The sequence below is a fragment of the Scylla paramamosain genome, chromosome 18 (assembly GCF_035594125.1).
Source record: "Scylla paramamosain isolate STU-SP2022 chromosome 18, ASM3559412v1, whole genome shotgun sequence".
NCBI lineage: Eukaryota > Metazoa > Arthropoda > Malacostraca > Decapoda > Portunidae > Scylla > Scylla paramamosain.
This window is the reverse complement of record NC_087168.1, coordinates 206,281-229,511: the sequence shown is the minus strand read 5'-3', so window position 1 is coordinate 229,511 and position 23,231 is coordinate 206,281. Positions and strand designations below refer to the sequence as shown.

At 44.8% G+C, this 23,231-nt stretch overlaps 1 protein-coding gene and 1 long non-coding RNA gene across 6 annotated transcripts in view; one reads left to right on the top strand and one right to left on the bottom strand.

Annotated features, from left to right (window-relative positions):
- The window catches only part of LOC135108969 (caskin-1-like), a 106,092-nt gene that overhangs the window by 62,551 nt on the left and 20,310 nt on the right, over positions 1–23,231 (top strand). The window lies entirely within an intron of this gene.
- On the bottom strand, positions 12,435–17,994 carry LOC135108976 (uncharacterized). The gene is made up of 3 exons (XR_010272523.1): positions 17,641–17,994; positions 15,616–15,739; positions 12,435–12,705 (listed from the first exon to the last, which is right to left on the bottom strand). It is a non-coding gene; the product is annotated as an uncharacterized LOC135108976 (long non-coding RNA).

The following is a 23,231-nucleotide window of genomic DNA, read 5'->3' as shown; positions in this document are numbered from 1 at the left end:
TTGTACCGTAATTTACATAACTTTTTTTCCTCTCTCAAATCGAAAGATACGCAGTTTATTTCCTTAATTTTATTTTTATTTTAGCTATTCACCTACTGCTTTCACGCACACACACACACACACACACACACACACACACACACACACACACACACACACACACACACACACACACACACACACACACACACACACACACACACAAAGAAAGGAAATACATTGAAAGTTCCACTGAACCATTCCTTTCCTTCGCTGCATCTCCCTCTCTCGTCTTTTCCCTTCACGACTTCTCCTCACGAATGCACTTACCGTCATCACCTGCACATTTGTCTTGCCTCCCTCCCAGCCGCGCCTTGCACCTCTCAGCCCTGGACGCTTCCCGCTGCTGCTGCCTCGGTGCTACTGAGATAAACTGACTGTCACGATCTCAGTTAACATAAGAACATAAGGAAGTAAGGGAAGCTACAAGAAGCCGTCTGGTCTACACGTGGCAACACTTATATTAAACGTACCTATTTCTACCTATCATCTTCTGCCATGATTTTGTCTAACCTTTTAAAGCTCCCTAATGACTCTGCATTTACAACCTGATTATTGATTGTATTCCATTCATCTACCACTATATTTGAGAACCAGTTCCTTCCTGTCTCTCAGTTGACGTCCTTTTGTCATGTCTGATGTTCGCTACCCATTAAGACTCAGTATGTATTTTCATTATTATTAAACACTGCATTGTCTGAAGATCCTCGTTGGTAGACAGTTTCAGCTCTTATTTTGGTCATTATAAGGGCGATTTTCCCTTGCAAACTGTGAATGGAAGGGTAAAGGTTTAGTTGAAGATCTGATCATTAATGCGCAGGTGAACATTGCTGTATCTCATGTTTCTCTCCTTGCATTGTTGTCTTTTGTGGAAGTGTTTTTTTTTTTTTTTTTCCAGGAGTCATAAGGAACACTATTGTTTGGCTTTTTAGCCTTTTTCTTTTTAGCATCGCTTCTTTCACCTTTTCATAATATTTGTTTAATATTTTTGCGTACGGTTACATATGACCCCAGTTAGCTGCAGCGGCATTAAATCAGTCGATGAATTTCCTTGCATTTTCATTTTTCTGTTGTACGTTTGTAAATACACAGGATAGAAGACACTCACATTCTTTACGCTCCGTAGCTCTACATTATTGGTGTATTAAAAAAACACACACACACACACACACACACACACACACTTTCTACGGACTTTAAGAGAGAACGAGCCATGGTCGAGGGCTGCCTGGTCTGCTCCCAGCGTCGCGGCGCGAGTGGCAGACCTCTCCTCGTCTCCTCTCCTCCTTGCGCCAGATGCTATCGCTACGGAACCAATCTTTGAGTTTTGCAGGTGTGAAGATTCCTCAATATGGAATAATGATGCGTGTGAACCGTTTCCAATCGCCGGCCATTGCATCATTACACGGGTGTTGCGAGTGTTTTGCCGCGGCGGTGTGTGCGCGGCGGGACGCGAGCCAGGGAGCCGCGGCGTGTGCCACCCGCGTGCTGGCGGCGGCGAGTCAGCGCCTTATATGGCAGCCATTAGTGCATTCATTGGCTGTGTGTAGAGTGAACCCGCTGAGAAAGAGAGAGAGAGAGAGAGAGAGAGAGAGAGAGAGAGAGAGAGAGAGAGAGAGAGAGAGAGAGAGAGAGAGAGAGAGACAGAGAGAGAGAGAGAGAGAAAGGGGGGGGGACGTTCACAGACAGAGAGTAGGAGAGACAGATTCAAATGCGGTGAATCACTTTATTGCAGAGATACACATATATGGCACGCGGAAGAGGAGAACGTTTTAGTGAGCGACGTAATCGGCAGGGTTTCACTGGCGGTGGTGGTGGGCGGCAGCAGCAGCAGCATGTTGGGCGTGTCTCAGCGGACCTGTGTTTGTCTTTTATCGGAGCCTCGTGTTGGCCGAGCGTGCGCGTGTTATCTGATTCACTTCCTGGAGACGAGCGGCCATGGATCCCGCCGCACTTGGCTTTTATCGCCTTATAGTGGACCAAGTGGACCGTGGTACAGGTGGTGTAAGGGAGGCGGCGGTAGGTACGAGGAGCGGCGAGGTCCTGGTGGAGGCAGAGCAAGAGGCGCCACCTGCTTACTACCCCGCGGCGACGCTTCGGGCAAGGCTGCTGGCGAGGTTCCTTGCTTCAATACTCTGAATGTCATGATTTCTCAGCCCTGATTGTAGTCTTCCTGCGAGGCTCAGATCAGTGCCCTCTTTATTTTATGTACTCATTTATTCATCTATGTATCTATCTATCTGTTTTATCTGTCAATTTATCTATCTAGTTATCTTTTTATTTTTTTTCTTAATTTGTTTCCTTGTTCAGCAGTCCTTCATACATAAAGATGAATCAAATAAGCAGAAAATACAAGATCCTTTACCATGAACTCTCGAATTTATTAAGAAATAGTCCGGAGCAAGTTAAGAGTCTAATTTTGAAAGATTCCACCGACATTGGCAGCAAAAGGAGCGGCGATCTGGAGGCTGAAATGTTCTAGTGTCTGGCTCGTAGTTGTATTTTCGCTCAGCAGTACAGACAAGTTGGTCAAGTGAAGTAACAAGTGTCGCATTGTCATGACCTGTCTATTCTTGGCCCTGGGACGTGGAGACGCGACGTGGGGTAGAATAATGTCTACCCTGCCTCCCTGCCTCCACCCTCTTATCTTTCTCCACCCTGCCTCCACCTTCTACCCTCTATTCTGCCTCCCTGCCTCCACCCTCTACCCTGTCACCCTGCCAGCTTGCCTCCATTCTCCATCTTGTGTAGCAGAATAATGCTCACCCTACCTCCCTATCTCCATGTTCCACCTTGCCACCCTGCCACTGCCTCCACCCTCTTTCCTGCCTCCCTGCCATCCTGCCACCTTGCCTTTACCCTTCATCTCGTGTGGTAGAATATTGTCCTCCCTGCCATTGCCTCCACTTTCTGTCCTCCCACCTTGCTTCCACCTTCGTGCCATCTTGTCTCCACTCTCCATCTCACTCGTCCTCCACTCTTCACCCTCCACCCTGCCACATTGTCTTCACTCCTCATCTCTGTCCCCCTCCACTCGGCACCCTCCATCAGCGCCTCCCTCACCTCGCCACGCACTCCGCCTCCCTCTCCTCTGTCCCTCCTCAGCAACAAGACGAGATATTCACTTTTCCCAACATTTCCCGCCTTACAATACTTATGTGACTGGAACTCGTTTTCCGCCCCGCCCTGCGCCTCGCCGGCCCTCGCATCCCTGAACGGAGATTATATTTTTATCCGTGTTACTCAGGTTCTAAAAGGCGTGATGTTTCTATTGTCAATATGAAGGTACCGATAAAAGACGCACAGATGCTGGAGTAGGGCAGGGGAGCAGCTTTCGCCTTTCTTAGTCTGCGTCTTTTTAGATTTTTTTTGTTTGTTTGTTTTTTACGTAAGAGGGACTCTGGCCAGGGGTTACTAAAGAGCAGAAGAAAAGGGTTCCTAAAGAATAGAGCCAAAAGGATTATCCAAAATTAGAGAAGTGTCTTGAAGCCTCCCTCTTGAAACAGTTTGTCACAGGTAGGGCGAAATACAGAAGCAGGCAGAGAGTTCCATAATTCACCAGTAAGCGGGATGAAAGATTGAGAATACTGACTTAAAATTTTAGTTTGTCAAAAGTTGCCTCGTATTGACCAGTATGTCGGCTGCTGTTTGTTCTTCCTTTGTTTTCCTTTGTGGTGAGTGGGAATGAGGCGGCAAGCAAGTGGGCGGGCTACAAAAACAACAAAACAATTCCGCATCGCAATTAAAACATTGGAGATATTGCCTCACAGCTTCACCCTTATACGTATGTGTGGATCCGCCTGTCTGCCTGCCTGCCTGCCTGCCTTCCTGCGTCTCTGCCCGCCCGCCCGCCTGCCCGCCTGCCTACCTTTCCTCTGGGGCTTTTCCTCGCCTCGCCGCCCCCGCTGTGTCCGTGATTCTGACTCTTAACAGACCACGCCCTTGTCCTTCCCGTTAAATCTAAAAAAGGCATGATGTGTTCTTAGTCTGAGTCAGCGATATCCTTGGAGGGAGCGCTGTCTATGGTGCGATGGTGCAGGGCCGCCACCCGCTCTCTGTTCCGTCTTGTGCGCCGATAGTGTTAAGACTCACGAGGGAACGCAAAGGAAGAGCAAACAACAATAGCCCTGATAGTCGTGACGAGATTTTGTAGTAAGCTATAGTATATTGCGTAAAGAATCGTAGGATAGTATGATGTAGGATAGTAAAAATGAAGCTTCCTCCCCATCTCTGCTGAAGTTCCCTGTTCGAAGTTATTTCAGTACATGATCCCCTTCAGTGAAAAAAAGTAAATAAATATTACAGATTATTCTTCTCCACATCCGTAACTTGCGGTGATACAGTGAATTTTGAATCATGCTGGTGGTCACGTGAGGTTTAACAGAACAATAAGTCTCTTCGTAACAGCTATTTGTGTTATTTCTTCTCCCGAAATACGTCTCATGTTATCGGTGTAGCTCGTCGCTTCTTTAACCCTGTGACTGCTAGACATTTTCTTATAATCGCATAGTTTTTTTTTCTTATTTATTTGTCGCTTATTTTTGTATTAAGCCTTCAAATATCTTCATGACAAGATTTAACTCATATCCTCTTTTTTCTGCATGTCCAAGCAAACAATATTTTACTGTGGTCTAAATGTTAACAAGAACATATGAACATAAGAAAATGACAGAGGCTGCAACAAGCTGTCAGTCCTACATGTTGCAGTCCCTGTATGAAACATGCCTACCTACTTCCACCCATCATCATCATTCATAAACTAGTCTAATCTTTATTTTAAACCTTCCCATTAACTGAACACTAACAAGCTGATTACGGAGTCTATTTTATTCACCTACCACAAAAGGCGACCATAGGAGCAAAAAGGACTAAGGTGATCGTTTACTTAGTCGTCTGAATATTCAAGCTTCACCCTCACAACACCTGCGTAACCCGTGCACCTGTCTAGCCAGCGTGAGTGGCGAATGGCGAGTAGCGAGGTGGTGAGTGGCAGCCCGTACAGGTGTGTGTGTGTGTGTGTGTGTGTGTGTGTGTGTGTGTGTGTGTGTGTGTGTGTGTGTGTGCCCCGCCTCATTATGGACAGTCAGGTGGTGTTTGCCTGTCATGGCTGACTCATTGTTCCTGCAACCAACCCCCTTGCCCTCCCCTTCTCCCGTCCCCTATTCCCAGCCCCGCCCTGCCTGCCTCTATCATCCCAGCCTCGCCCCTTTCTGCCTTCACTGCCTCACTAACTTTGCTTTTCACCCTCTGTCAATCTTCCCCCTGCCTCTCCGCATCGCCTCAGCTCTGCCTACCTGTCCTCCTCACAGCCTTACCCTGCCTGCCTCCATCGCTGCTAATCTGACTCTCTTTAACTTAGCCATGCCATTGTTTCCCTCCCTCGACCAGCCTCACCTTGCCAGCTTCTATTGCCCCCTGCCCTGTTTCTTTTTCCTCCGGTCTCACTCCTACCTTTCCCTCTTCCTCTGCAGCCCTACACACACACACACGCACACACACACACACACACACACACACACACACACACACACACACACACACACACACACACACACACACACACACACACACACACACACACACACACACACACACACACACACACACACACTCTCTCTCTCTCTCTCTCTCTCTCTCTCTCTCTCTCTCTCTCTCTCTCTCTCTCTCTCTCTCTCTCTCTCTCTCTCTCTCTCTCTCTCTCTCTCTCTCTCTCTCTCTCTCTCTCTCTCTCTCTGTGTGTGTGTGTGTGTGTGTGTGTGTGTGTGTGTGTGTGTGTGTGTGTGTGTGTGTGTGTGTGTGTGTGTATGTGTGTGTACCTCAGCCATGCCCCTGCCTCCCTCCATTGTCCTACTCTGTTACTCTCTATCTGCCCATCCTCACCCTGCCATCCCCCATCACCCCACCATCCCTCCCTCCCTCCCTCAGTCAACTCGACCCACCGCCATTCCTTCGCTCGCCATCCATTATTTTCTGCTTTATTTTATCATCTTCCCATTTTGCTATGATGTGTCAATCTTTCTCCATCTGGTTTCTCTCTCTCTCTCTCTCTCTCTCTCTCTCTCTCTCTCTCTCTCTCTCTCTCTCTCTCTCTCTCTCTCTCTCTCTCTCTCTCTCTCTCGACTATATTCTGATACATTTCTGCGCCGCATCTCCGCTATTTTGAAAAGGCTCTAGTTACACGGATTGTGAAGGGTATTTCTATGATTCTAGTGACAGATAATCAGGATTTTTACTTTATGAACAGAAGAAACAATCTTGAAAATCCGGGTAGTCATCTCCGTGACCTTTGAAAATAGTTGTGGTGAGAGAGAGAAGCGTTTCAGAATACGAGTCTCTTTCTCTGCCAGAAGCTACTCCTACCACCAAAACCTCTTGCTGTGCTACTACCTCTTCACCGCTACCAAGCCACAACCCTTGCCTCCCTCTTCCTCTCCTCCTCTTTCTCATCTCTCCCGGGCAGCCAAGTTGAGGGGTGTTGTGGATCCAGGTCACAGGTCACGTCTGAGTCAAGCGGGAGGCAGGACGGGACACTAACACAGCCCCGCGCCCTTAGCAAGTTGCAGGAATATTTTAATGCTTCCCAGTGTACCGATCATCATTCCTCCTTCCGGTCACCTCACACATCACTTGTCCACCTCCACCACCACCACCACCACTACTGCTGCTGCTGCTGCTGCTGCTGCTGCTGCTGCTACCGCTACTATTGTTGATGCTGCTGCTGCTGCTATTGTTACTACTGCTCCTGCTACTACTACTACTACTACTACTACTACTACTACTACTACTACTACTACTACTACTACTACTACTACTACTTCGACCACCACCACCACCACCACCACCACCACAACAACAACAACAACAACAACAACAACAACAACAACACCACCCCGGGTCGACACGAGACCTGAGAGGACGGTCAGGCAGTGCAAGGAGAGGAGAGCTGTGCTTTTTGGCCTTATCAAGATGCGTGTCTCTCCTCCTCCTCCGCCAAAAAGATCGTGCCGCGGGTCCCTTCCTTATTTATTATTTACAGTCCCTTCCATTCCTGCTTGCCTGATCCCTTCCCTCTCATCCCTCCCCTCTCTTCTCTTCCTCCTCCCTCTTCTCCTGTTTACTAATACCCCTCCCTTCCCCTACCCTACTTGTTTGCCTGTTCCTCTTCCCCTTCCTTACCTGGTTGTGTCTACTCCCTTCCCTCCCTCCCTTCCCTCTCTCCCTTCCTCTCCCTCCTATCCCTTCCCCTTCCTTCCTTCCGTGCTTGCCTCTATCTCGTTCCTTCCCCTCCCTTCCCTGTCTTACCTGCTTGTTTTTCTTTGTCCCTCTCCCCTCCCTTCCTTGCTTGCCCCTACCTGCTCCCCTCTCTTCCCTGCCAGTTCTAAACACACCCATCCCATTCCTTCTAACTCTTCCGTCCCTTCCCTGCATCCGCTCTCCCTTCCTGACCTTTTCCTATCCCCTTTCCTCTTCATTCCCCATCACTTCTTTTCTTTCGACTGTCCATCAAAGCTCACGAAAACTTTCCAGATAGATTGCAGCTGATTTTGTCTGTCCGGGAGGCGACTCGGGGTGGTGTGGCTGAGATCGCGTGCGTGGCGGCCGTGTAAGGCGGAGTGCAGGCAGACTTAATACTTGTAAGGAAAAGGATACTGGCCAAGGGATGTAACATGACATGAAAAATAAAAAAGAAAAAGAAACTTGCATTATTTACTACTTGCAAAACTACTGATAGCTGTTTTTTTTTATATACCTCGTGCGTTTATTGTTAGTAGTAGTAGTAGTAGTAGTAGTAGTAATTAATGTTGTAGTTATTGTTGTTATTGCTGCATTAATCCTCCTCCTCCTCTTGCTCACCACGACCACCACCACCACCACCACCGCCACATCATCATCATCATCATCATCATCATCATCATCATCATCATCAAATCACTATAGACATCACAATGGCCAGTGACCCATATAGTCTCCCGGCCGAGCGTGAGTCAGAATAAAAATATATTTCTTTGCCTGAGCAGAGAGAGAGAGAGAGAGAGAGAGAGAGAGAGAGAGAGAGAGAGAGAGAGAGAGAGAGAGGTTATTGGGAAACTTTAATTGCCTCGTTAGTCAGGAAATAATTGGCTTGATATTTACCGTCCCTCCTGCCACCCTGCCTCTCCCCCCTGCCACCCTGCCTCTCCCCCCTGCCACCCTGCCTCCCTACCTCCCTACCTCACTCCTTTCTTGCAGCTTCCCTTATTTTCTTGTGCTCTTAATGTTATTTCATTCAGTCGGTCCACATGGCCGGTGACACGCGGCGCTTCCCTTTTTTTTTATTATTATTATTATTTATTTATTTATTTATTTTATTTTATTTATTTTAATTAATCAGTCAATCGCTCAAAATTCTCTTCGTAATAAATAGCAGAAGTAGAGGATGCGTCTCGGTGTTGGAAGGCGGAGCGGGGAGAGTGGCACTGTAATGGTGAAATATTGAGTGTCGTTTCTTCCACACCGCCAAGGTGCAGGCGGGGCGGTGATCGGTGTGGGAGTCGAGGCGGGGATGCGGGCATGACTACAACAGGAGGAACTCTCTCTCTCTCTCTCTCTCTCTCTCTCTCTCTCTCTCTCTCTCTCTCTCTCTCTCTCTCTCTCTCTCTCTCTCTCTCTCTGAAGGTCTTGGGAAAGAAACCTGATTCATGCTCTTGATTTTTTTTTTTTTTTTTCCTTTTGGTTCTTCTTCCTTATTAGATTAATTTTTGTCGACTTTTTTCGTATGTGAAAAAACTTTGTGGTACTTGCATTTTTCTTATCTATTTCTTTATTTTATTTGTTTTTTCGTGTATCTTTTTATATGTTTATGTGAATTAAAACTTACTGGAGCTTTTTATTTCATTCCCTTCTCTCTTTCTTTTTTTTTTCAAGTTTGCTGTGTTTGCCATTCTGTTTACTTTTCTTTTTTTTTTTGATTACGTGAAAGAAAACTTATTTTTTTACTATTTTCCATTTTTTATCAGTTATTTATTTTAATCTATCTTTTAATTTAATCATTTTCTTTTCTTTTTTTATTTCGTCATCTTTCATTTGTCAACATTTTTTTTTTCCTTTTATCTTTTAATTTCGTGTCACCTTTCTTTCGCTTTCATGTTTCGTGAAATGCAGGAAGTCTACCTATGTTGCTCGTCACTTCTTACTTCAATTTACTTTTCAGTTTTATCAATTTTGTTTTGTTTTTCGTTTTTTTTTTTTTTCTATCACGATACGACTTTAATTCAGTGGCTTAGAATTAATCATAGTTTTAATTTCACCTTGTATTCCGCTACATTTTGACTTCAGTAGGAGTGAACGCTGGAAAAAAAAAAAAAAAGCTGATATTGCATGACGCCACAATTTTCAGTTCCCAGTATTCTCATGCGTGTCATGCAGTGCTCATGTGCGAGTGGTTTTCATATCATCACGTACACAGTCATTCATGTAAAGTGACCACCGTCCTTTATAATGCCCTCAAGGAAACAGTTGTGAGGTTGTTCTGTAAGTTCTGTAATGTTGGTCATGTACGTCAGGAGGTATGAATATTTATCTGGTTTGCACATATGTATGAATATTTATTTATTATAAGGCACAGTGATTACTTTAATGGCATGCTAACGTTATGCGTATAATACATTACAGTGAAAGAACGTTTCAGCGTAGTATCTCGACGAAATTCAGCAGGGTGTAGTAGAAATTACTTGAGTTTTAAGGACGTTTTCATGATTCTTGTGATAGCTAAAGGGATCTGCATTATCAGTGAAAAAAAAACACCCTTGAGAACCTTACTAATAATCTGTAGCCTTAGGAAATAGTCTTTATGAGTGGGCAGAGTGCTTAAGAATGCGACACGTGATCAAGCAACTTTCCCCATTGTGTAATATGTGGAAAGATAAGCATTTAAAAATAAAAGACTTAACCATGACAACTTTTCTCATGACTAATAATTAATCCGTAACCTTTGGAAATAGCCTTCTTGAGTTCAGACCATTTAAGAATACAAAAGTTAATACAGCCACTTTCCCCTGTGTGTAATTTGTGGATAGATAAACATTTAAGAATACAACTTTTCTTCGTAATAACATACCCATGAGAACCTGACTAATAATCTGTAGCTTTTGGAAATTAGTCTTTATGAGAGCTTAGAGCGTTTAAATACACGAGACTTAACCAAGCAGCTTTCCCCAGTAATGTAATCATTTGTAACCTTTAGAAACAGCACGTATGAGACTCAGAGCGCAAGAATACAAGACTTAACCATAAAAACTTTCCCCCAGTAATACAATAGTCGACAATCTTTGGAAACTTACCTTATGACAGCTTAGAGCATTTAAAAACACTAGACCTAACCATAAGAATTTTCCCTTGTAATGTGTGGAAAGATATTTGAAACCGCTTGAGCATCACGTAGGTGGATCAGATTCCCAGGAGGAGGAGGAGGTGGAGGAGGAGGAGGAGGTAACTTGAACGTGAAGATGAGGAATGGTTCACGTTACGTAAGCAAGCTAACACATTTCACCCACGAGATGTCTCTGGCGATAAGTGAGCCACCCTTGCACACTGGCACCCGTTGATTGGCTCTTCATTTATTAGCCGGCCAATGTGGTGGGTCAGACACAATTGGCTAGACTCGTGTGACCTCCGCCCAACATTCTCAAGTGGTAGGAGATATTTTTTCTTCCTTTTTTTTATTCATTCTTTTTTTTTACGCAAGCAGTCTCGTTAATTCCTCTCAGGGTACGAGGGACATGAGTTTGCATTGGACGATGTATTGAGAGAGAGAGAGAGAGAGAGAGAGAGGAGAGAGGAGGGAGAGAGAGAGAGAGATGAGAGAGAGAGAGAGAGTAATAGTAGTAGTAGTAGTAGTAGTAGTAGTAGTAGTAGTAGTAGTAGTAGCAGCAATAGTAGTAGTACAAAAAATATGAAAGCAAAGCCAATAATATCAATAAACACTCCTTATAGGCATTTTACAGCCAAAAAAATATATATTTGTTATATTTTTATTAATTATAGTAGTAGTAGTAGTAGTAATAGTAGTAGTAGTAGTAGTAGTAGTAGTAATAGTAGCATTACCCCTTATAATATTAGTAGTAGTAATAGTAATAGTAGTAGTAGTAGTAGTAGTAGTAATAGTAGCATTACCCCTTATAATATTACATCTCTTATTTTACATTAAATTACTATACCACAAACAATCTCTTAAGAATCAACACGTCTGCTGCTGCTTCTTGCTCTTCCTTTTGTGTTCATTTGCTGTCCTTGTTCCTTGGAAGAGAAAAGCTTGGCCTGTACCTTCAGTCCCTCAGCAGCAGCAGTCTTGAGTCCCATCCCTGCACATCATTACAGGGAGGCATTTGATTTCACAACGCCAGGGGGTGAGTCACGATTCTCTCTCTCTCTCTCTCTCTCTCTCTCTCTCTCTCTCTCTCTCTCTCTCTCTCTCTCTCTCTCTCTCTCTCTCTCTCTCTCTCTCTCTCTCTCTCTCTCTCTCTCTTTCCGTATACCCGTATACTCTCTTTCCTTCTCCCATCTCCGACTCGTAATATGGTGAGATACAGTCCAGACCTCTCTCTCTCTCTCTCTCTCTCTCTCTCTCTCTCTCTCTCTCTCTCTCTCTCTCTCTCTCTCTCTCTCTCTCTCTCTCTCTCTCTCTCTCTCTCTCTCTCTCTCTCTCTCTCTGTAAAACCAGCATGTTGCCTCACCACACAACCCCCCACAAGGATATGTGAGAGAGAGAGAGAGAGAGAGAGAGAGAGAGAGAGAGAGAGAGAGAGAGAGAGAGAGAGAGAGAGAACGAGTTTGCACAACATCAATCCCATCTTTTTTTTTGGGGGGTGGGGGGCGAAGAAATAATTTACCTTAAGAATGATGGCAGGAAAAAAAAACTCAGAGAGAGAGAGAGAGAAGAAAAAAGTGAAGTACTAGTGAAGGATGCGAAGGACGTCGAGTCAAATCCTGAAGTTATTGTCGGAGGAATCTATTGGTGGTCAAGTCTGTTAGTCAGCCAAAACAAGTCTATCTTTATGTTTATTGAATTACCCTTAAACACCTTTGTTGTTGTTGTTGTTGTTGATGCTGCTGCTGCTTTTGGTGGTGGTGGTGGTGGTGTTGTTGTTGTTGTTGTTGTTGCTGCTGCTGGTGTTGTCTCTGTTGTTGTTGTTGCTTATTATTATTATACTCATAAAGAACTTTGTTGTTGTTCTTGTTCCTCTTCTTTCTCTTCTTCTTATTCTTATTCTTATTCTTATTCTTCTTATTCTTCTTCTTCTTCTTCTTCTTCTTCTTCTTATTATTATTATTATTATTATTATTATTATTCCTCTTGTTCTTGTTTTTGTTTTTGTTCTTATTCTTGCTCTTCTTCGTCTTCGATTTTTTTTCTTGTGTGTGTGTGTGTGTGTGTGTGTGTGTGTGTGTGTGTGTGTGTGTGTGTGTGTGTGTTCGCCTCCGTGTTTGTGCCTCCGTGCGTTAATAACAAGAGCTGTCAGGATATTTGTTGGGAGGGAAACATAAGCTTCACATGATGCCGCCCAAGTGGTCTCGATCCTCACCGCCCATTAGGAGCCCCGCCCCCCGCGCTGCGCCTCCCGGGATGGGCGGAGAGGCGCGGCGAGCACGTGCAGCCAGGGCGGCGCCGAGGTGGGCGGGGAATTGAGGCTGGAAAACATGGGATTAGAGACGTCCGTTGAGCCAGGTAGCCACCTAACTAATGGCTGGCCAGGCGAACAGGTGTGTGTTTGTGAGAGAGAGAGAGAGAGAGAGAGAGAGAGAGAGAGAGAGAGAGAGAGAGAGAGAGAGAGAGAGAGAGAGAGAGAGAGAGGCTTTCATAGACAGTGAAAACAAACAATAAATAGAAAATAATGTATCATTCTTGACCATATACTGAATGGCATTGGGTGTAAAATATCAAAATACGAAGGTCACGTTAGAAGTGTGATGGTGGCAGTGGCGAGGAAGGTGCCCAAGTGCCCTGTAGTACCACCAGCGGGACATGAAGCACCAAATCAAGCTTGAAGGGTGCAGTGACTAGCGCGCCTACCTAAGATCCCCAGGTCCCGGTTGGAACCCTTAGTGGGACAGTCAGCGCACACCTCACCAAGCTGTTCATCCTTCCTTCGGGTTGGTCGGTAAATGGGGAAACCCGGGAAGGTACACTTTGAAAACCCGGATGTCCCTGTGGCCCTGTGTCCCGGGGTGAGGGATGCCGCCACCACAGACTCAGGCCAAGGAGATGGAAATGACTGCTGAGGCCACGCAAAGCTACAGCGTGTGATCCAAACTTTGCATGCTGTCCTATCCACTCCTGGCATTTGCTGTGTGTTTTTTACGAATCTAGTATATTAGTTTTGCACTTTTTTTTTTTCATGTTATTACCACTGCTGCTGCCGCCACCACCACCACCACCACCACCACCACCACCACCACCACCACCACTACAACTACTACTACTACTACTACTACTACTACTACTACTATTGGCATCAACACCACCACCAATACTCCTACTAATACTGCTACTAATACTGCTATTACCACCATCACCACCACCACCATCACTTCTGCCGTGTGTGTGTGTGTGTGTGTGTGTGTGTGTGTGTGTGTGTGTGTGTGTGTGTGTGTGTGTGTGTGTGTGATGTACGGTCCCTGGCGGCCAGCAGGGTGTCTGAGGTGCCTTAGTAAGCAGGTGCAGTGCGGCAGGAACCCGAGGGAGACGATGCCATAAGAGGCGAGGCTGTGATGGGTGAGCCCGCCTGACGAACGGCTCTGCTCTGTCCCTTCCCTTATCCCCTCCTCTCTCTCTCTCTCTCTCTCTCTCTCTCTCTCTCTCTCTCTCTCTCTCTCTCTCTCTCTCTCTCTCTCTCTCTCTCTCTCTCTCTCTCTCTTCCCTTTCTCTTTACCTTAAGTTACTCTCACTTCCTCACGCACTCTCACTGTCTGACCTGTTGCTTCCTCCTCCTCCTCCTCCTCCTCTCCTCCTCCTCCTCCTCCTCCTCCTCCTCCTCCTCCTCCTCCTCCTCCTCCTCCTCCTCCTCCTCCTCCTCCTCTAGCCCCAGGCACACGAGGCGTCCTTACACAAAAACTCAACCTTGCAGTGGCAATTTAATTCCTCCCTAAGGTTATAGTAAAGGACGTTTGTTGTGTGTGTGTGTGTGTGTGTGTGTGTGTGTGTGTGTGTGTGTGTGTGTGTGTGTTTGTTGATGACGTGGTTAATTTCAGAGGTGGTATGATTTTAATGTATTCAGGTGAAATTTAATTATAATATATATATATATATATATATATATATATTATATATATATAAATATATATATATATATATATATATATATATATATATATATATATATATATATATATATACTCGTATATATATATATATACTATATATATATATATATATATATATTATATATATCTATATATATATATATATATATATATATATATATATATATATATATATATATATATATATATATATTTTTTTTTTTTTTTTTTTTTTTTTTTTTTTTTTTTTTTTTTTTTTTCGAGAAGAACCCATTTTTTCAAATATTTTTGTTGTGTTTTACTCAATACTTTTATCAGCATATAGTCAAAGTTATTGGCTGAGTTTTTCTCAGGAGTGTTTTCATGATTCTAGTGAGTTTTTTTTTTTTTTTTTTCTCTCTCACCGTTATCATAGTGTACTGAATTCAAGTTCTTAGGGTTTTTAAGAGACTGTGTTAGAAATCGTTGGGGTTTTAACAAGCTGTGGTAGTAGTAATTAGTAGGGTTTTTAACAGACTGCAGTAGAAGTTATGTGAGTTTTTCAAATGTGTTTTCATGGTTCTAGTGAGGATTTTTCACCGTTTACAGGCATGTAGTAGAAGTTGGTTGATTTTGTGTGTTCATGAGTTCTAGTGATAGTTAAAACAAAGATTCTGCACCTTCAAATGACTGAAGTGAAAGTTATTGCGTTTTCAAGCGTATTTACATGATTCTAGTGATAGCTTAACAAATATTCCCCACCTTTAAGTAGCTCTAGTGAAAGTCTTCGAATTTTCAAGGTTGTTTTCCAGCTAGCATTAGTCTTAATAAGGATCTTGCATCATTACCAGGGAAAACATCCATGAGAACCCGACTAATCATCCCGGTGGCCTTTGAAAATAGTCCTAATGATGAGAACAAAGCGTTTAAGAATGCGAGTTTAACACACACACACACACACACACACACACACACACACACACACACACACACACACACACACACACACACACACACACACATACACACATATATATATTCTTGATGTACATTTTAAATACTGTGGAAAAAAAATCCAAAAAAACAAAGGTGTATTATAAAAAAAAAAAAAACATTAGTAATTGTAGTCCATTTGAAAACGCGAAATACTGAATTTGGTAACGGAAATATATGGCTCCACTTATAATTAATGCGAGTAATTTTAATTAAGGACTCGAACTAAAACTAACAGTAACACACACACACACACACACACACACACACACACACACACACACACACACACACACACACACACACACACACACACACACACACTACCTGATCTGTCGATAGGCGGTGGATGAGTAACCTTTAGCCAGCTGTTTACACCAGTGGCGGGGCGGAAAGGGTGGCGGGTGGCAGGCGGGACTGATAAGGCTCGGCGCGTCCGTGGCTGGGAGGGCTGAAAAAAAAAAAAAAAAACTAACTGGTAATGGCAGCGGGCAGGGCAAAGGGGAGGGAGGCGAGGGGGCGGAACATCAGAAGAATCATATGCGACTTGACTTATTATCATTCGTTCGTAATATTCATCATTTTTACGTGTGTTTATCTGTAAATTTTGTTGGTGTGATAAGTAATGCTCTCTCTCTCTCTCTCTCTCTCTCTCTCTCTCTCTCTCTCTCTCTCTCTCTCTCTCTCTCTCTCTCTCTCTCTCCTCTCTCTCTCTCTCTCTCTCACCAGCTGTATAAATTGAACGTGTTTCCTTACATTACTTGAGTCATCCTTGTATCTTCGTTTTCATGTTCCCGTTTGAAGCGCGTTAAGATACAAGCCACAGAAGGAAAAACAGACCAGATTAGAAGAGAACAGAACTGGATGGGATCAAGGGGGCGTGGCTGGGAGCAGGTGTAGTGTGTTGTGGCTTAGTGCAGTGTGGTGTGGTAGGCGGGGCAGCAGCGGAAAGTTACGTAGACTTCCCTTACACGGGCAGCCAGGCACCGCACACCCAAGGCAAGGCAGGCGAGGCAGGGAGTGCGCCGCGGTAGGTTGGGACATGAGGACCTAAAGAACACACGTACGAAGATATTGGGTCTTGTCCCGTCCCGGCGTCCTCCAAAGTGAAGGCTTGGCGTGAGGACTGGACTGGTGCTTGCTGGGACGTGGTGCCTTATGGTTCCTCGTGTTGGTGGGATGGTGTTGGCTGTGGTGATGGTGGTGGTGGTGACTGCAGTATTGTCATCACCTCGGAGGCCAGATACCGGATAATCAACACTTTATGAATGCTCGAGAAAAAGGAGACTGATCAGGCCTGTCAAACAAAACATGAAAAAAAAAATCGAAGTTTTGCTGTGTCCCCTCATCAAAACAAAAACAGACAACAAATATAGGATGAGGCAGTTTATTTTTATAGGTGGCTTGTTCATTATTTGTGTGGAACTTGAAGCGGAGAAAGATTCGTGATAAAAATAGCGTTCCACAGTTTGCCAGTTGAAGTAAACGCTTGCTCATCTAATAACGCGGATAGAATGAGATGCAAAGAGAGGTACTTGTGAAGCGGGACTATGGGAGGGAGAGACTTGTAGAAATACAGAACAGAGTAGCGTTCCACAGCTTGCCATGTGAAGAAGTGAAGATAACATGGATTGAATAGAGGAGCTGGATCACAGGAGGGCGAAGCATGTAGTGAGCACATTCAGACGAGCACTAACTGTAGAAATAGTGACGTAGGGTAAGAACCACGAAACTCTTGCAGTCTTTGGGGAACTGTACAGCAAAGGGAGGAAGAGACAGAAGGCGAAATACTGAATGTGAATCATTAGTGGGTTATGAGATGATTGATTGTTTGTTCACTTGCCAGATTGACTTGAGTGCCAAAAGGGATTACTTGCAAGGGAACACAAAGAGCAAACAGCGGCAGACCTGTTTATCCCTCTTTTTGTCTAATATTACTACTACTACTACAACAACGACAACTTTTACTACTACTTCTCTTTATTCTCTCTCTCTCTCTCTCTCTCTCTCTCTCTCTCTCTCTCTCTCTCTCTCTCTCTCTCTCTCTCTCTCTCTCTCTCTCTCTCTCTCTCTCTCGTTAACTACAGTCTATCTTCCTTACGTGAGCTCAGAGCTAAAATATCCTGATTTTTTAACGGCCTGGCCGCGAGGGACTTGAGGACTGGCACTGTTACCTGCGTGAAGTTCATGTTCGCCTTCATTCATCACAAAAAACCGCCACCAATACACGTGTCTATGCTAACTACGGGCATCTTGTTTACATCTTACAAGTGCAAATCGGCGAGCTCGTGCACACGTACCTTACCTGCAGACTTAGGAGCCTAGTGAAGGGGATGTGTGGGGGCGCATTACCTGCCATAGCCGGGTTGTGGGAGGTCACCTGCTGGGAACTGGTTGTGGCTTTTCACCGGGGCCCTCATCTCCGCTTCCCGGGGTCAGGGTCACCTATAAACCCCAAGGCTGCCTGGCGGGTCCTGGCGCTGATAGGGAGGACGGGGACTTGTTTCGGGAACCACGGGGCCGCCTTGACTGCCTGGCCAGATGGCGCTGCAGAGCCATATTGAGCCTCACGTCCGCGATGAGCCAGCCAAGCGAGAACTCAAGGTTGGCCACAACAAAAGCCTGACGCAGTCCAGTGGCGATGTTTTGACTGTCCGGCGAGGCCTTGGCGGCGTGTGTGGGGATTAGGCCGGCGTGCTTTGTGTGCCTTGCTGCTCGGTCTCCTTTTACGGTATCAAGTGAGCTGCTTTAGTTTTGCAAAGGAACAAGGAAGGGAAACTCTCGGCGTGAGTTTTGTAATGGTAGTTTGTAATTTTTTAGTTTAAGAATGTGATGGGGGAGGATGGTGAGGAGCAGGGGACACGTTGTTGGTTTGCATGCACCATTGTGGAACAGGTGTGTGTGTGTGTGTGTGTGTGTGTGTGTGTGTGTGTGTGTGTGTGTGTGTGTGTGAAAAGACGGCCTTGCGTTGTTGGCCGGACCGGTGATGGACCCCCGATAGGACCAGCGAGGCGGGGCGTGTCCCTCCGTTTCTAATCACCCCGACAATAAACACCGCCGCTCCTGACCAGTTATAAGTCACTGTGCAGAGCGAGGCCGGGGGGTGGGGAGCAACGGCAGCAGCAGCAGGTTCCTCAGGCCTGGGCGCGAGGCCTCAGCTGGTGGGCTGCACCTGCTGGTCTTTGGCCATCGCGGGATCTTGTCTTCTTTTTGCCCTTATTGAGTAAAGACACTTGGCAGCTTCTTGCTTTGTTGAAAGATTTGATTTCATCCGATTTACGTCTAATGGAGTTAATATAGAGGCAACCACTCCTGCTGATGCCTCAGAAGTTTCCGAAGCAACTAGTGCAGCGGCCCACTTCACGCTGAGACTTCTTGACAAATCCGCCGTGATAAAGTCATCATTCGGCTCGTCCAGAACCTTGAGAAGTACCGCAAAACTTGCACTGATTTCAACTGCGGGAAAAAAAATGTTGGTGAAGACCTTGCTGCGCCTGGCTTCGATCATTAGACCAGGTTAGTATTCCCAGAGCTTGCAAGATGGGAGGTCAGCTTGACGTGCGTGTGTTCGGTGCTGTGGAATATTGAATAGTGTAATAACAGAGCAGTGTTGGTGCTGAACAGATGAAGCTGTGTTATGGTACTTAAAGACGCCATCACTTGTGGCGTAGATTATGTTATCCTCGACACACACTGGTATGGAAGATGTATTATACTAGTTTGAATGCGGCATAGGTGACGTTATCCTCGACATGCACCAGAATGGAGGATATACATGTATTACACCAGTCTGAGTGTGGCAGTTCAGATCACTGCCACTTGTTGTTAAATGCTTGTAAACATTATAATGGAGATGAAATTCAAGAATATTCCTACTAAAAAATGTTCATAAATAAATAAGGCACATGTATGTTAGATGCACCACTTTCCCTTTCTAAGAATTCGAGGTACAGCAGCATTATTCTCTTACGTATGTCTAAGGAAGCAGAAGACGCAGGTCCTGCCTACTTAATAAACCACTTTTACTTTCCACATAATGAAGATGCAGAAGTCCTATTGTCTTACGCATATCTGAAGAAGACACAGGTACTGCCAGCCAGTAGTGATAATGGACCATTTTCTGAAACACTACTGCGCCATTCCTCCATTACATTCAAAAGGTTCTAGTTGAAGTAACACGACTTTTTTTAAGGGAGTTTTTATGGTTCAAATGACAGATTAACAAGATTTCTACATTATCAACATGAGAAGCACTCTTGAGAAGTTAGCCAGCCATTTCTGTAACTTTTGACAGTAGTCGTGGTGAGAGAGCAAAGCGTTTCTGAATATGGACCAATGTACACATCACGCGCTGCCAAAACATTGATATGGATCCTGTAAAGACGACACCTGCTAGACACCAATCACGGTCATCAGCTCCTTTGTGTGTGCGGAGGTTACAAAAGAGAAGGCAAGCCTCTATTTTAACGACGGAGACAAGATGTGGCGGGGAGACTCTGAGCCTTATTGATGAAGCTCACCCCATCTTATCATGCGGCCTCCACCCCTACACGGTGCGGCGGCGGGGAGGGAGGAGGGAGGGAACGGCGGGGAGGAGAAGCGGGAGAGGATTGGGAGAGGTATTAAGGCAGGGCATGGAGGAGGGTAAGGAAGGAAGACCGGAAGAATGAGAGTGATGGGGAGGAGTGGGCAGGGTATGAACTGGAGGAAGTGCACCAGGGGGAGTAGGAGGGAATGGAGAGGGGTGTTAAGGTAAAATATGGAGGAAGGAGGGAAGGGCAGGTTGATGGGAGATGATGGGAAGAGGTGTTAAGGCTGGAGGAAGGTAAGGCAATGGAGGCCGGGAGAATGGGAGGAAATGGGGAGGGGTGTTAAGGCGTAATGGTATAGTGATGAGTCGTGGAGGAATAGTGATGCATGTAGGATATGGTGTGCCTGGTGTAGTGATGTAGTGAGGTGTTGTTGATGTAGTTGAGTTGTTGTGAAGAGTAATGTAGTGCGTAACTTTTATTCTATTTGTTTTAACGTGTAAGTGAAGCTGGCCAAAGGTTACAAAACATTAAAACTGAGTGGGGGGGGAAAGGGCCGTTAGCTTGTTCCCTCCCAGAACGTTTATTTTTATTTATTTATTCATCCACTTACTCATTATCTGTTTTATTAATTTTTATAGAGAGATTTCAATGGGATGGCTTAATTTAGGTAGTTCCGGTGGTGTCTTAATACTACTCTCTTGAAACTGCCCGAGTCACAGGTAGGTGAGAAGACCAATGAGACTGAGAGTTCCAGAGTTTACCAGTGAAAGGAATGAAAGAGTGAAGATACTTGCCCTTGCAGTAGTAGGGTAAACAGAATATTGGATGCCTTGATACTCCTCTCTTGAAATCAAAGTCATAAGCAGGTGGTGGAGAAATATGAAACTGAGAGGTATTATTAAAAACTAGGTGAGGTGCAGACGTTCGAAGAGGAAACGAAGAGAGAGAGGAGGGAAGGAAAGGAGAGAGAGAGAGAGAGAGAGAGAGAGAGAGAGAGAGAGAGAGAGGGGGGGGGGGATGTGCAGTGGGCAGTGACTATCTGAGGTCGTGTGAAGAGAGACAGAGGAGAGATGCGGGCGTGTTCAGCCAACGCCCACTCCCTCGGCCCGCCTATTTTGCCCCTCCCCACCGCATACTCCCCACTCCTCCCCATCCCCTTTGCAACTCACCACCTAATACTCTCACACCCCAAAATTCTCCCAGATTACGTTACTAGGAAGCAAACGGGATGAGTTAGACAACGCCTCCTACTCTTTTCACTTTCCGCGGCAACTTTTTTCATGGCCAATTCGTGTGTTTTGCTTCTACTTCCCAAATCCTAGCGACGATCTTAGCGCAGGTGTGTCAGAGGATGCAGGGGAGAGGGCCGGACGCAGGGAGGAGCAGGGAAGTGTAATGCGCTGATTAATCGTACAAAAAAAGAGTGAGTTGTTTGGGGCACCGCGTGAGGTCACAGGGAGCCAAGGATACCCCGCCACCAGCGCCGCCCCCGCTTCCTCACTTCCTCGCTCCCCTTTCTCGGCGTGACCTTGACGTGCTGTGTTGTGATGTGGTGTGTTGTGCATCAGTGGTATTTTCAGCGGATGACGTGCTGCTTTGTCTGTCATGTTATTAATTATTATTGCTGTTGTTTCTTTTGTTTTTGTTGTCGGTGGTGGTGGTGATAATGGTGGTGGTGGTGGTGATGGTGGTGGTGGTGAATGGGATCGTATTATCAAGTGATGAAAGTGATGACGTTTTTCTTCGTCTATCTATCATATTATCACCATATTATTTATTACCAGAGAGAGAGAGAGAGAGAGAGAGAGAGAGAGAGAGAGAGAGAGAGAGAATTCTTAAAATAAAAAAAAAATATGGGAAGCAGTGACCGACAAGTATATCTCCTCCTCCTCCTCCTCCTCCTCCTTTCTCTCTCCTTTCTCCTAAATAGTTATGACCTCGTTGTTACGGCGCCAAAAGACCAATCAGTCAATCAATCAATCGGTCAGTCAGTCAATCAGTCAATCAGTCAATCAGTCAATCAGTCAGTCAGTTGCTTCTTCTGTCCTCTCTTCCCGTTTTCATTTCTTTTTTTTTTTTTTTCTCTCTCTCTTTCTTCCGCGCTGTTATTCCTGCTTATCTTGTATTTATTTTATTCCTTTGCGTGTCCTCGATAATTTATTGTTTCTCTCTCTCTCTCTCTCTCTCTCTCTCTCTCTCTCTCTCTCTCTCTCTCTCTCTCTCTCTCTCTCTCTCTCTCTCTCTCTCTCTCTCTCTCTGTCTCGTCTTTGTTTCGTTCACTTCGTTTCTTTCATTTTTTTTTTTTGCTTATTATTTTTATTTTGGCTTTTTTTGTTTTCTTTTTGCGTGTATGTCCTTGTTTGTTTCCTTTTCCTCTTTATTTATTCTTCTGTTTCTCTAATCTTCTCATCTTTCCTTGATTTCTTTGCTCACTTCTTCTTTTTCCTATATTTCTTATTGTTATTTCCTCCTTTTCTTCTCTCTCTCTCTCTCTCTCTCTCTCTCTCTCTCTCTCTCTCTCTCTCTCTCTCTCTCTCTCTCTCTCTCTCTCTCTCTCTCTCTCTCTCTCATTTATTTTGCATTATCGTCATTCCTTTCTACGTAAATGTCCTTGGTAATTTTCTTTCTCCTCCTCCTCCTCCTCCTCCTCCTCCTCCTCCTCCAAGAAGTCTCAAGTCATTATTTTTGCCGCAGGTGTGTGTGTGTGTGTGTGTGTGTGTGTGTGTGTGTGTGTGTGTGTGTGTGTGTGTGTGTGTGTGTGTGTGTGTGTGTGTGTGTATATATCTCGCTGCTACCCAGATTGAAAGTGTCGCTGCCTTGTTGTTGTTGCTACTACTACTACTACTACTACTACTACTACTACTACTACTACTACTACTACTTTTATTACTACTACTTTTATTACTACTACTACTACTACTACTACTTTTATTACTACTACTACTACTACTACTACTACTACTACAACAAAAGCAACAACAACAACAACAACAACAACAACAACAACTACTACTACTACTACTACTACTACTACTACTACTACTACTACTACTACTACTACTACTACTACTACTACTGGTATCAAATTGGATAAATAAACACATACGTATCATCACCAAAAAAATAGATTAAAAATATAATAAAATAGTACTAAAATCAAAGAGAAATAACAAACCAACACAAGTCAAAGTGATAGTTAAAAAAATAAATAAATAAAATCTCCACATGAACAATATTGAGTGTGTTCATTAACCAGTAATTGCTTCACGAGTGTCCCCGAGGCTGTTGGCGTGTTGGGAGCGGCGCCTCTTGCTTCCGCCCCGGGTCACCCCTCGCTTGTGTCCGGGCAAGCAAGGTAATGGGTAGTCCTTGTTCAGGAGGGCGTGGTCGTGCCGAGTAATAGTGTAGGAA